The 12,087-nt window shown below is 43.1% G+C and overlaps 1 long non-coding RNA gene across 2 annotated transcripts in view; it reads left to right on the forward strand.

Moving 5' to 3' along the window:
* The window catches only part of LOC308652417, a 64,499-nt gene extending 54,869 nt beyond the window's left edge, over window positions 1-9,630 (forward strand). For both annotated transcript variants that reach the window (XR_014022781.1, XR_014022782.1), the window contains exons 7-8: window positions 4,272-4,380; window positions 6,099-9,630. This is a non-coding gene — a long non-coding RNA (uncharacterized lncRNA). The remainder of the gene's footprint in view (window positions 1-4,271; window positions 4,381-6,098) is intronic.
* Window positions 9,631-12,087: the final 2,457 nt, after the last annotated feature.

Below are 12,087 nucleotides of genomic sequence, written 5' to 3' on the forward strand. Positions count from 1 at the left end.
AGATTATTTATTGGTATTTTGTATCCTTTCATACTGCTCTTTTAGTTTTCATGGTGAGGAAGGTATATTTTCTTTTTCTCTTTTTTTGGTATCAGGGATTGAACCCAGGGCTGCTTAACCATTCAGCCACATCCCTTTTATTTTGTATTCTTATTTGTGATGATTATTGTGGAAATGGATTGCAACATTGGTCCAGACAAGACACAATGGAGAAATGAGGCACTCCACTCTCCATCTTTTTTTTTTAAAGAGAGGGAGAGGGAGAGATAGAGAGAGAGAGAGAATTTTTTAAAAATATTTATTTATTTTTTTAGTTTTCAGAGGATACAACATCTTTGTTGGTATGTGGTGCTGAGGATCGAACCCGGGCCGCACGCATGCCAGGCGAGCGCGATACCACTTGAGCCACATCCCCAGCCCCACTTTCCATCTTAAGGGGGAGGGAAGGACGTGAAGCCCAGGACAGCAGGGGAAGGCTTGGAGACTCAGGGCAACTAGAAGACATTCCACAGAAGAGAAGACCCTCTCTAGGGAGAGCCAGGGTCAGAGAAGGATCCAGCTTTGCAGCCTGGCAACTTTTATAGCAAGGAAGATTGACCTTTTTCTTTCTTTCTTTCTTTAGGGTATAAGGAGAAAATGTTCTTAGAGCATGGTATTTTGGGATGATGGGCAAACAATTATATATTGAGTTTATAAACTGATCGAAACTTATTATTTATAAACTGCTTAAATGTTGTGAATTCATAAAAGAATAGGCACAAGTTCTGTCCTCAAGTGGTTTAGATTCCATGGTAGGTGTGATCATGGGGAGAAACAGTGGATGTTATCAGGACATCAGTGTCCTCGGAAGGCTTTCAGAAGGTAGTGACCTAAAGAATGGCAGCAGATGGTAAATGAAGATTGCAGGTGTGAATGAAAACTCTCAGGTAGAGGAAGAAGCTCGAACCAAGATGCACAGGGGTGAAAAATAGGGATACTAAGTGGGTTCTGATGATTGGCACCGTACATTTTGTAATCTGTGTGCCAGCCCGATCCTTTGATAAATTTCATTCCTGCCCCTTCCATCACCCAGCACCTATGGCAGAACTGCAAAGGAATGTTAAAACAAAACCCAGGTTTAAGTGGAAGCAAAGAACCGGCTCTGAAATTTGCCATAAACAATAAAAGAGATTTTTGTTGTTTCACTATTTACGTCTTTTGCAATTGATCTTGAACTATTTAATGATGCGTATACAGACAGGGTGAAAATGTCCTGCAGTGAGGATAAAACTGTGAGTGAGCCCTTTGTCTCTCTGACAGATGAGGTAGGGCAGGAAGAATGTCAATGGAAATGAAATCCTGTAAATCTGCACCACAGCCAGGAGCCCCAGTGGCTATGAAATATTGACTTAACCCTACCCCCCCTTCTAAGTTCTGAATAAATTACCCCAATGTCATCTGAATATCTAGGGGACTGAAACTTTCAGGGGAAAGATCAAAAGTTGTTTTATTGGCTATCAAAAACACACTGAGCTCCTACTAAGTACAAAGCATTACAACAAAATCACAATGGTGGGGAGGAACTTTGACAGAGTGAGGGGAGACCAAAACTGATCTGCAAACTTTTTTTTTTTTTTTTTTTTTTTTGCAGAAAACTATTTGAGGGCCCATGTTCCTCAGGCCCATCTTGTAATCCAAGGTAATTAAAGGTTATGTTACATAAAAACACTCTATCACAAGTATGAAAAACAAAACAGGAAGAGTTGCTAAGGAACCCAGGGCCTCACGCACGCTGGGCAAGTGCTCTACCACTGATCCGTACTCCCAGCCCAGGAAGAGAATTTCTTAAGGAGTCTGACATACGTTAGGGACATGGCATTGTAAGCTGGGGTTTTTCTTTTCCTTTGTGTTTCCTCTGATATATTTGTATGTTTTTAAGTTAATCTGTCACTGGAAGCATAGAGTGGTTCATGGTGGATTGCATAGTGTAAGAAAATTCTTTCTAGACTCCTAGAGATCCTGGTTTAAATCAGTGGCGGTGAGGCCTGGACATGGGTATTTTTAAGTCATCTCCCCAGGTGATTGTAATGGGCGCTGCCAAGGTTGAAAACCATGAGTTCAGATCAGAGGCACAAGATAATACAAGTTCAGACAAGGTGGACGTTTGGACATTGGTGTTAACCCCACAGGTGAAGTCAGCATGGCCATCACCCTGTGCTGCGGCACTCTGTGCAAACTGACCCTGTGCCTTTGAACCAGGGTGGCCACTCACATCCCACGCAGTGAGGACTGGGGCCTGGCGTTGTGTTTTCCAACCACTGTCTAGACTGTTCCACTTTTTTCTACTCTCACTCCCAATTCCTGGCTCCTCCAAAGAGGAATTCAAACATGGAGGGATGAGGGGCAGAAGTTTTAGGCTAATGCCATTAGAGGCTGGGCACCTTATTAGGCTTGTTGGAAACCAGGCTACTGCAGCTGGCCGGTGCCTTGGGCTAACCCTGCAACATGACTGAGCAGGGCAGGGCTTTCCTGCACAAGCTCCTCCTCTCCCATGTCCTCAGGCACCTTGTGACTCTTTTGAGAGCAGATAAATGACCATTCCCATTTTGCCTGACCCAAGGGAACAAGAAGGTCTCATGGTAGTGGGGATGAGACAAGGGGAGGGAGCTCTAGGGATGAGAATTGGGGCTTCTCATTTCTGAAAGCATCAGGAGCAAAATATAATTTCAGGGCTGGGGCTGGAGCTCAATGGTAGAATCTGTATGTGAGGCGGTGGGTCCCACCCCCAGCACTGCAAAAAAATAATAATAACAATAATAATAGTTTTATACCAAAACCTGAAGGATTAGCTACATTTGTTTTTCAGAATTCTGCTCCTTTCGTTTGATTGGGGAAAGCCTTCTTGGTGAAGTGTCTAGGTCTTTCTTCTCTCACTCTGTCTTGTTCTGTTTTCCAGAATTAGAACAGGCACAGAATTGAAGTGAAGAGAGGGTCACTCCTAGCCCCCTCTCCTCCTGGACTATAAACATCATGACACCCAGGAGGACCTGAGAGCATGGGCTGCTGTTGTCATCTACAGGAGAGGGCATGGAGCTCCTTGGAGGCCAATGACAAGGCTTAAGTCACCTGGCATTTGGTGCTTTCCTGGTCTCTTTTAACCTTCTCTGATAGATATTCTTTTCCAGCCCTTCAATCATCTTGACAATTTCTCTCTGAAGCCTGTCCAAACTCTCCTGCCCTCTCAGCTGTACTCTTAGAATTAGATACATGACCCCAGAGGGGTCTGATTTTATCTCAGTATAAGGAGAAGGTTGCTTCAGGATTCCTTCATTCTAGGCATGCATCCAGCATGACGCTTGTTGGCTTCAGGTGTTTATTTCTGACCATGACCCTCTGGGCTATTTCTGACAGGCTTGAACACATCCTCCCATCTCCCACGTATCAGGCCTGGTTTTCCTCCCTGAGCCACACCCCACAGATGATGAAACCTCAGGTGTTCAAGCATCTTTCTTTCTGGAAACTCAAATTGCCTTTCCAAGACTAGTGACCCCCTTGGTGCTCCTGGGAGGGAGGATCCCAGGAAAACAGAAAAAAAAACCACATCCTGTTGGGGAGCTTATGGGTTCTCAAGGCCATGAATTGGGGTTGACTTGATGCTTTCAAAGAGCCACTGTCTCCAACACAGAGAGCTGAGAGCTCTCCCCACTGTCTCATGTCAAGGGTCATGGCATGAGATATTGAGCAACTGTGACCACAGAGTGGACCAGGAAGTAAGTGTCACGGTTTGGATGTGAGGTGTCCCCCAAAAGCTCATGTGTGAGACCATGCAAGTAGGTTTAGAGGAGAAAGATTGGGTCATGAAAGCCTTAATTCAATCAGTGAATTGATCCTCTGATGGGATTAACTGAGTAGGTAACTGAAGGTGGGTAGGGGGGCTTGCCTTTTCGATATATATTTGGTGAGCTGAGCTTAGTCTTTCTCAGCTTTCTGAGCATCATGTGATCTTCTTTCCTCCACCACACACTTCTGCCATGCTGTTCTGCTTTACCTTGAGCCCCCCGAGGAATGGACAAAGACCTGTGAAATTGTAAGACCCCAAATAAACTTTTTCTCCTTTAAATTATCCTTGTGTCTTTTAGTCACAGCAGTGAAAATGATGACTAAAACAGTAAGCTCTAAGCTGACCCCAAGAATTGGATGAGTTGGGCATCTGGCAAACTGTCCTGGAGAGAGGACATGGTTATCAATCTTAATTGGTGATTGTGACCATGACATCCTTTCTGTCTTCCTAGAAACACCCAAAGGAGGCCTGCTGCAGGTTCTCTTAAATCACAAAGTATGAAACCACACTTCCGAGGACGCAGAACTGGAAACCCTGAGCTCTCTTGGGACAGTGCCTGAGTGAGTTTCTGGGAACACAAAATATTTACATAATCCCGGGGGTGAGACCATTGACGGAAGCAGCAGTGGTGAAATCCCAGCGAGGCGCTTGTGATTCTGGCCTCTGTTTCCCTCCTTTCCAGCAGGGATAATAAATAAAGCCAGCATCCATCCTGTCCCCTGGAGCTCTTCCTCAAAGGGAGGGGTGGCTGTCCCTGTCAATCAAAGGATGACCCAGGACTCGGCGCTGCCACAAATTCAGATAATGTGGGAAGACTCTGTTGCCAAAACAACCCTAGGAATGGCTACACCCACTGAACAGTCTGAGGAGTCAGGCTCCTTGCCTCAGTTGACACATTTAAGCCAGGCACAGGGTCATGGCAGGTATCGGGGGAATTCTAACCCAGGATAGATTAGATGTCCTGGGAGCATCTTGTTTCCATTCACGACATCCCGTGTCTGATGGTTGGCAAGGGAGGCTTGGCAGGATCAGATCCAAGGAGTCACCAAGGCAGGGATGGAAAAGTAGCAGAATCAAGAGTTCATGGGGGTGGGGGTGAGGTGGGGAGGGTGGGGGAGGGGGGCTGGATGCTTCATCCCACAGAGATGCCAGCTTCATCAGGGCTATGCCACACAGATTAAACTTCCTTAAAAACTCTTCCTCCTCAGGAATCTGAGATGCACACATGTGTTTATGTGCGGGCACACGCACACACATGCACACACACGTCATGCACACGCACACTCAACCTAAAACAGAGAGTTCACTGAATCCGAGGCACAGACAGCCTTCTGTTCCCTTCTGTTTTCTGGGTTTCTCACAGTCTGCAATGTGTCCCAGACAGAAGAATTCAACAGACTGAAATTTCAAAATTAAAGTTAGTAGTAAGACCCAGAGAAAGGATGCTTTTGAATGAGAAAAAAACTTAGTTGCTTTTTTTTTTCTTTTCCTGGAAAGCACCTCAAAAGAAAAAAAAATCTTTTTTCTCAAGCTATTTGAAGTAAATGTTGAGACACTGAACTTGGCAGTATGAGACATTAGGTATGAAAAAAAGTTTTGCCTGCTGCATAAAGGAACACACAGTGCCCCCTCCCTACCTTAGAACTGACGGCTTCTGCCTGGGCCTCAGTGCAGCTTATCCATCCTGTTAAAATAATTCCCATAATACTGTATTACACATATTTGTTAATATTCATCTTTCCCCTTCTGGACTGTAAAATACCTAAGGGGTGAGTTTGAACCTCCTTTACGAATTTCCTGTCTACAAACATTCTAGGAACTCAATAGTTATTTGCTGAATTAGCCCATGAATTTATTATTTTTGATACCTTCCTTCAAAGTCAGGCAGGATATACTGCTTCTTTCTACACCTGAAATTTCCATTTCAGTGATCATGAACTAGTGTGAACCTACAAGTTGTTCTTTAAGACAGTCATAAAATGAACCCATGCTCGGAGATCAGATTGTGCTTGGTTTAGTTTCGATCCCTGGTTCTGCCACTCACTTGATTTTTGGACTCCTCTGCTTCCCGTTAGTAAGACAGGAATTCCAGGAACATCAGAACACCACGGCATTAAATGAGATAGTGTTTGGAAGACGTAGTATTAGTCTCAACCTGACAGCCATAGTGATTATTTTAAAATATACATCAGTCCACATCAATTGTCTGCTCCCATCTCTCCAAAGACTTATCATTTCACTTAGAGTAGAATTCAAACTCCTTGCATTGGTCTGATAGGCTCTACAGGATCTGGTCTCAAATTATGTGTCCTGACTCATCTGCCCAGCCACACTGGCCTCCTCAGTGACCACTGAACACTCCAAGCAGCTTCCTGCCATAGGGCTGTGACTCTGGCTGCACCCTCTACCTGGAGCCCTCTTCTCCAGGATGCTGCGTGGTCAACTTCTCTAGCTGTTCCAGGAGTCATCTTCTCAGCAGGACCTCTCACCGTCATCATGCAATTAAACATGGTAGTATAAACCCCGCGCCACGGTCCTGGCCTGCTGTCCTCTGATCCATCGTTTCTCCATGGCTCTTAGCCCCTTCTAACATATTCCCGAAGTTCCCTATTTATATATCATTGTGCATCTCCAGGGTCATTCTCTTTCCCAAAGGAAGCCTCATAGGGAATTTTTGTACATTGATGTATTTCAATGTCCTGGCACACAGTGGGGCACTCAATAAACCTTTCTTGACTGAATAAAGGCCTAATGAAGATAGCACCTCCAAAATGCCAGCTATCCTCCTCCTGATCTTTGGCACCCTAGCTTCATCTGACTGAGCCTGAGAAGAACAGGGGTGAAGGTCTGAGAAGCATCCAGCACAGGACCAGTGCGTATCAGGTCCATGGGAAATACTTCCTTTCCTCTTGTCTTTTGTGACTTTTTATGCTGTTTCTTTTTTTATAGAGGACCCTTGGGACAGAGCTATCATGCAAAACCAGCTACTCAGTCCACATATAAGTGTCATGTAGGGACATTTATAGAGCATTTTGAAACTGTTGATTCGTTACTTTACTGGTACTATCAGCCAAGGATTACAAGAGAATTTCTGTGACTTCACATTCTCTCGATTGTGACGTCCTATAATGAGCTCATGTTCTTCTGCTTTTTCGACAATTCAATGAAAAAAGAATAAGGAGGAAAAGGAGAAAACACACAAACAAAAACAAAGACTTTGCTTTCAAGATGGCTGGGTTCACATTTAGACTAGGGGGAAATGTACTTAGAGGGAAAAAATTTTTTATTCCCTAGTGAAAACTAAGCATTCCCTAGAAAATTTTAAAAACACCATCAGAATAAATATGATGCCCCCAAATACAAAGATGCATGCTTCCATGCCCGTGGCTAGGAATGTGGGGCTGTAGCTGTTTTCCAGCCAGCAGAAGCGATCCCTTTGTGTTTTACCTTTTCTTTTCTCTTTCCTCCTTCAGCCTAAAGGAAACTGTTTTGAATGCTAAGCATGCAGTGGCTCACAAATTCAGCCTGTTGATAGTTACCATAAAACACCGCAGTGACAGCTCATCCTTCCTGCCTCCTAACCCTGCAGACAGTGTGGCCGAGATCAGGGAAAGAACACCCATCAGAACGAGTTCTCTCTGGTTGTCAAATCCAACGTTCACTTTAGGCTGGAAATCAGCAAGCCCCTGGCCCTTCTTTTCCTAAAACTCTAGAAATTAGCCTAGGGAACTCTCTTCCTTATACTTCCAAACAGCTTATTTCTTATGGTTTATGTTCCAGGTCAGTAATCCTTGAGCGCTATAGGGAATAGCTCCAGCAATTGTTGATGGAACTCTCTTCACCGTCAGCCCCTCGTGCTGTTCTGTTTTTCTGTAAAAATGCTTTTACAAGAAGGCATGCTTATCATGTCACATTAGAAAGTCAAATGGCTCCCTTATAAATTCTATACTTCTTTAGTTGGAAATCAGGCACAGATGCCAACTCTTTTACTGTGCCAAAAAATGATACACTCTGCATAAAACATAGTTTAATTTACCTTTCTATTCGCCAGCCTCCCTCACCAGCATAGGGGATGATCAGGGTTAGCATAGCCATGTGACCATCGGGAACCTGCCACCAGTGGTGGTTTCCTGAGGATGAAGCTAGGGTGGGAGTCATACATAAGTTTAAGTAAAATTCAGGTTCAAATGGTAAACAATTCAGACATTAGTTCTAATGGTCAGAGGCAGGGCTGAATTTAGGATCAGAGCCAGGAGTAGGACTCATGTGGAACAACAGTAAACCAAGAAAACAGGATGCTACACCAAAGCTGCAGAGCACAGGGAAGTGAGCGAGTGGGTGGGGGGCAGTTGCAGGGCACAGGCGAAGGCGACCCCGTGGGCAGTGTTTATGACTGAGAAGTGATGGTCGGTTCTTTCTTTCTTTCTTTCTTTCTTTCTTTCTTTCTTTCTTTCTTTCTTTCTTTCTTTCTTTCTTTCTTTCTTTCTTTCTCTTTCTTTCTTTTTAATAAAAGACACCAAATACTATACACAAAAATCAATTCAAAATGGATTAAAGACTTCAACACAAGTCCTGAAACTGAAAAACTCCGAGAAGGAAACAGAGGGAACGCTCCTGACCTTGGCCTTGGCAATGATTTCTTGGATAGGACACCAAAACACAGGCAACAAAAGCAAAAACAGAGGACACGCGGGCCCACAACAGACTGTAAAGCTTTTGCACAGCAAAGCAATCAATGAAATGAAACGTCTGCCTCTGGACGGGGAGAAAATATTTGCAGACCATATATCCAAAAAAAAAGGGTTAATATTAAAAAATATATTTAAGGAACTTAATGGCAATAAAACAAATAAACCAATTAAAAATAGGCAAAGGACTTGAATAGATTTTTCTTGAAGACATGCAAATAACCACATGTGAAAAGATGCTCAGTACCATGAATCATCATGGAAATGCAATCAAGTGATCCGATATCACTTCACACCCATCAGGGTGGCTATTATGAGAAAACAAAAGATACCAAAGATGTGGGGAAACTGGAGCCCTTGCACGCTATTGGTGGGAATGTATATTGTTACAAAAATTATGAAAAATGGCAGAGAAGTGCCCCACAGATTTAAAAATAGACCTACTCTGTGATCTAGCTGTCCTAGTTGTATTTATCCAAAGGATTGGAACCAGGATCTCAAAGATATATCTGCTCTCCCCTGTTCCTTGCCATATAATTCACCATAACAAAGATGTGGAAATATCCTAAATACAAAGACATCTTTTATTTTATTTTTTAAAGCACCTTTAAGTTTATGGGAAAAATTGGAAGGTAAAAAGAGGACTTCCATGTGCCTCCTGTCCTGACACACGCACAACCTCCTCATTATCAATATCCCTACCAGAAAGGTGCATTTGCTAGAATCAGTGAACCTACACTGACACATCATTATCTCCCAAGGTCCATGGTTTACATGAGAGTTCATGTGCAGAGTGGCACGTTCTATAGGTTTTGGCAGATGTATAATGACATGATCTATCATTACAATATCCCGTTAAATAAATTTGCTTTCCAAAAATTCCTCTGTGTTCTTCCTTTTCACCTATCTGTCCCCACCTGGCAACTACTGATCTTTTTACTGTCTCCACAGTTGCACATTTGCCAGAAAATCATACAGTTGGAATCATACAATATGTAGCCTTTCAGACTGATTTCTCTCCCCTAGTAATAAGCATTAAGACATTCTTCCACGTGTTCTTCCTTGGTTTGGTAGTTCGTTTATTTTTAGTGTTGAATAATATTCTGTTGTTTGGAGATACCAGAGTTTATTCATCCATTCATGTGCCAATGTATACTTTGGTTGCTTCCAAGTTTGGGCAATTATTAATAAAACTGCTATAATATCTGTTTTTTTGTGTGTGTATGTAGACATAAGTTTTCAACTCATTTGTACAAATATCAAGGAACATGGTTGCTGGATCATACAGTAAAAGCATGTTTAATTTTGTGAAAACTGCCAAACTGTCTTCCAAAGTGGGTGTGCCATTTTGCATTCCCACCAGACACTTGGTATGCATTTTTCTGAATCTTTTTCGCTTAATATTATATGTTGGAGTTCTTGTCATCTGAGTATAGAAAGAGGTTATCATTTTCTTTTTCTCATTCGTGTTCTACTACATTCAGTGTGTATGTTTGATTTAGTTCACCAGCAACTTATAGAGGAACATTGAGTTTCTGGTCTTTGCTAGGACAGACAATGAATGACATTTGGAATGGGTGCAGGTGTTTCTGCAGGAGACAGCCTGCATCTCACCACCATGCTGTGCCCTGGCACCCTGGGAAGAGCTGCTTCTTCACTGCACATCAAACAGCACATGGGTGGTGAGTGTTTTGGAACTCTCAGGATGCCATCAAAGTCATAGACATCTCTGTGTTTCAGAGACTAGCTGTGGACCCTGAGGGAAGCACTTCAGCTCTGCTCTGAAGACATACCGGCTATCTGGTTCCTTCTCCACGGGGCTTTCCCACAAGTGGGTCTCTTACTCTTCCCTTGGCAAATTCCAGTTCATGTCAACGTAAACGCCACCTTCTCAAGGAAGACATCCCGTCTTTCCATAAGGTCTTGCTTTCCTCTGTTTCCCATTCCATAGCTCCCCAGCCCTCACCTTTGTAGGACCTCCCACAGCCCTGTGTATTTATGATATTTGTCTGTTATTGCCTCTTGATGTCAGTGACCATCAGTGACCATGTCTATCTTATACTAATTATCTCTCTGCACCCCTGGCATCCACTCCAGGGGCTTGATGGTAGAAAGTAATTGATCAATGTTGGTAGATTGGAGAGGAGGGCTTCAAACGGATTGGGCAGCAGTCTTCTTGTCTGACAGGTTAGTTCTACCTTTCAGAAAACATCTAAAATTTTAAAAGTCTTGCATGATAATAAGTCATGTTTGAAAAAAAGAGAACAGTTTCAGATAAGGTGACATAATATTTTAAAAGAGAGAAACTAAAATTTAACATCCAGAGTGGACAGAGGTTATGTTATGCTTATATGTTTTCCATAGATACTTAGATTGGCCACCAACTATAACAAGACTTGGGCACTGGCCAGCCTTGCTGGCCAAATGTGCTTTGCGTGCCAGTTCCTTCTCCATGTCACAGCTCAATTCTAAATGGTTAAATAACCATTTTGCATTTTAGGACAATGACTGCTGATCTCTGGTGATTTCTGGGATAAGGGACGTGAATGTGCATATTATGGCCTCATGGGCTGGTGATTGAAAAGACTAGGAGAAAAACAAATGTAATTTTGCTTCTAAATAACTGTCCTATTCCTGGGGGAGAGAGGGGAGTCACATGTTCAATTCCTAGGCAGATCCTAATTCTCTGACAAACAGCTGGAAGCAAAATTGTAATTGTCCACAATGAATAAGAATTCCAACAACAAACAGGATGACATGTGGCGTTTAAAAAGTTCATGTTTCTGAATATTGGAAAAAGGACATCACAAAAGATGCTGCCAAATCTTCTGTACATGTTTTCTGTGCAAACAGATTTATTCTGATTTAGGGTCAATGACATTTTCTTTTTCCCAACCTTTTCCTCTCATGTCAATAAAGCTGGCTCCTGGGGTCCTTCGGAAGAGGTCAATGATTTGGTTGAGTTACTTCTCCAGGGGCATGAGGAGAGGCTCAGATAGCTAGATCTGGTTTTTTTGTGGGAGAGCCAGCTTGCGTATGTGGACACACTACCTTCCCTGCCACAGAGGCCCTAAAGGACACGATGTGGGAGGGAAAATAAGAGACTCATTATGCTCTTCTTCCTAAGCTGCACTTGTATTTCAAAGATAAAAAAGCAACTTATTATTAGAGTGTCACAGGGTCAGGGAACTTCAAACAAAATAAAAGATTTGATATTGATAAACAGGGTGCTTCCTCCTTGGAGGATCTCTCTCTCTCTCTCTCTCTCTCTCTCTTCTCTCTCTCTCTCTCTCTCTCTCTCTCTCTCTCTCTCTCTCTCTCTCTCTCTCTCTTTCACTCTCTCTCTCTTTTTTTTTTATACCTGGGATTGAACCCAGGGGCACTTACACTTTGAGCCACATCCCCGGCTCTTTTTTTTTTTTTTTAAAGAGAGAGTGAGAGAGGAGAGAGAGAGAGAATTTTTTTTTTAATATTTATTTTTTAGTTCTCGGCGGACACAACATCTTTGTTGGTATGTGGTGCTGAGGATCGAACCCGGGCCGCACGCATGCCAGGTGAGCGCGCTACCGCTTGAGCCAC

The sequence above is a fragment of the Spermophilus citellus genome (genome assembly GCF_964194105.1).
Source record: "Spermophilus citellus genome assembly, chromosome: 6".
In the NCBI taxonomy this organism is placed as follows: domain Eukaryota; kingdom Metazoa; phylum Chordata; class Mammalia; order Rodentia; family Sciuridae; genus Spermophilus; species Spermophilus citellus.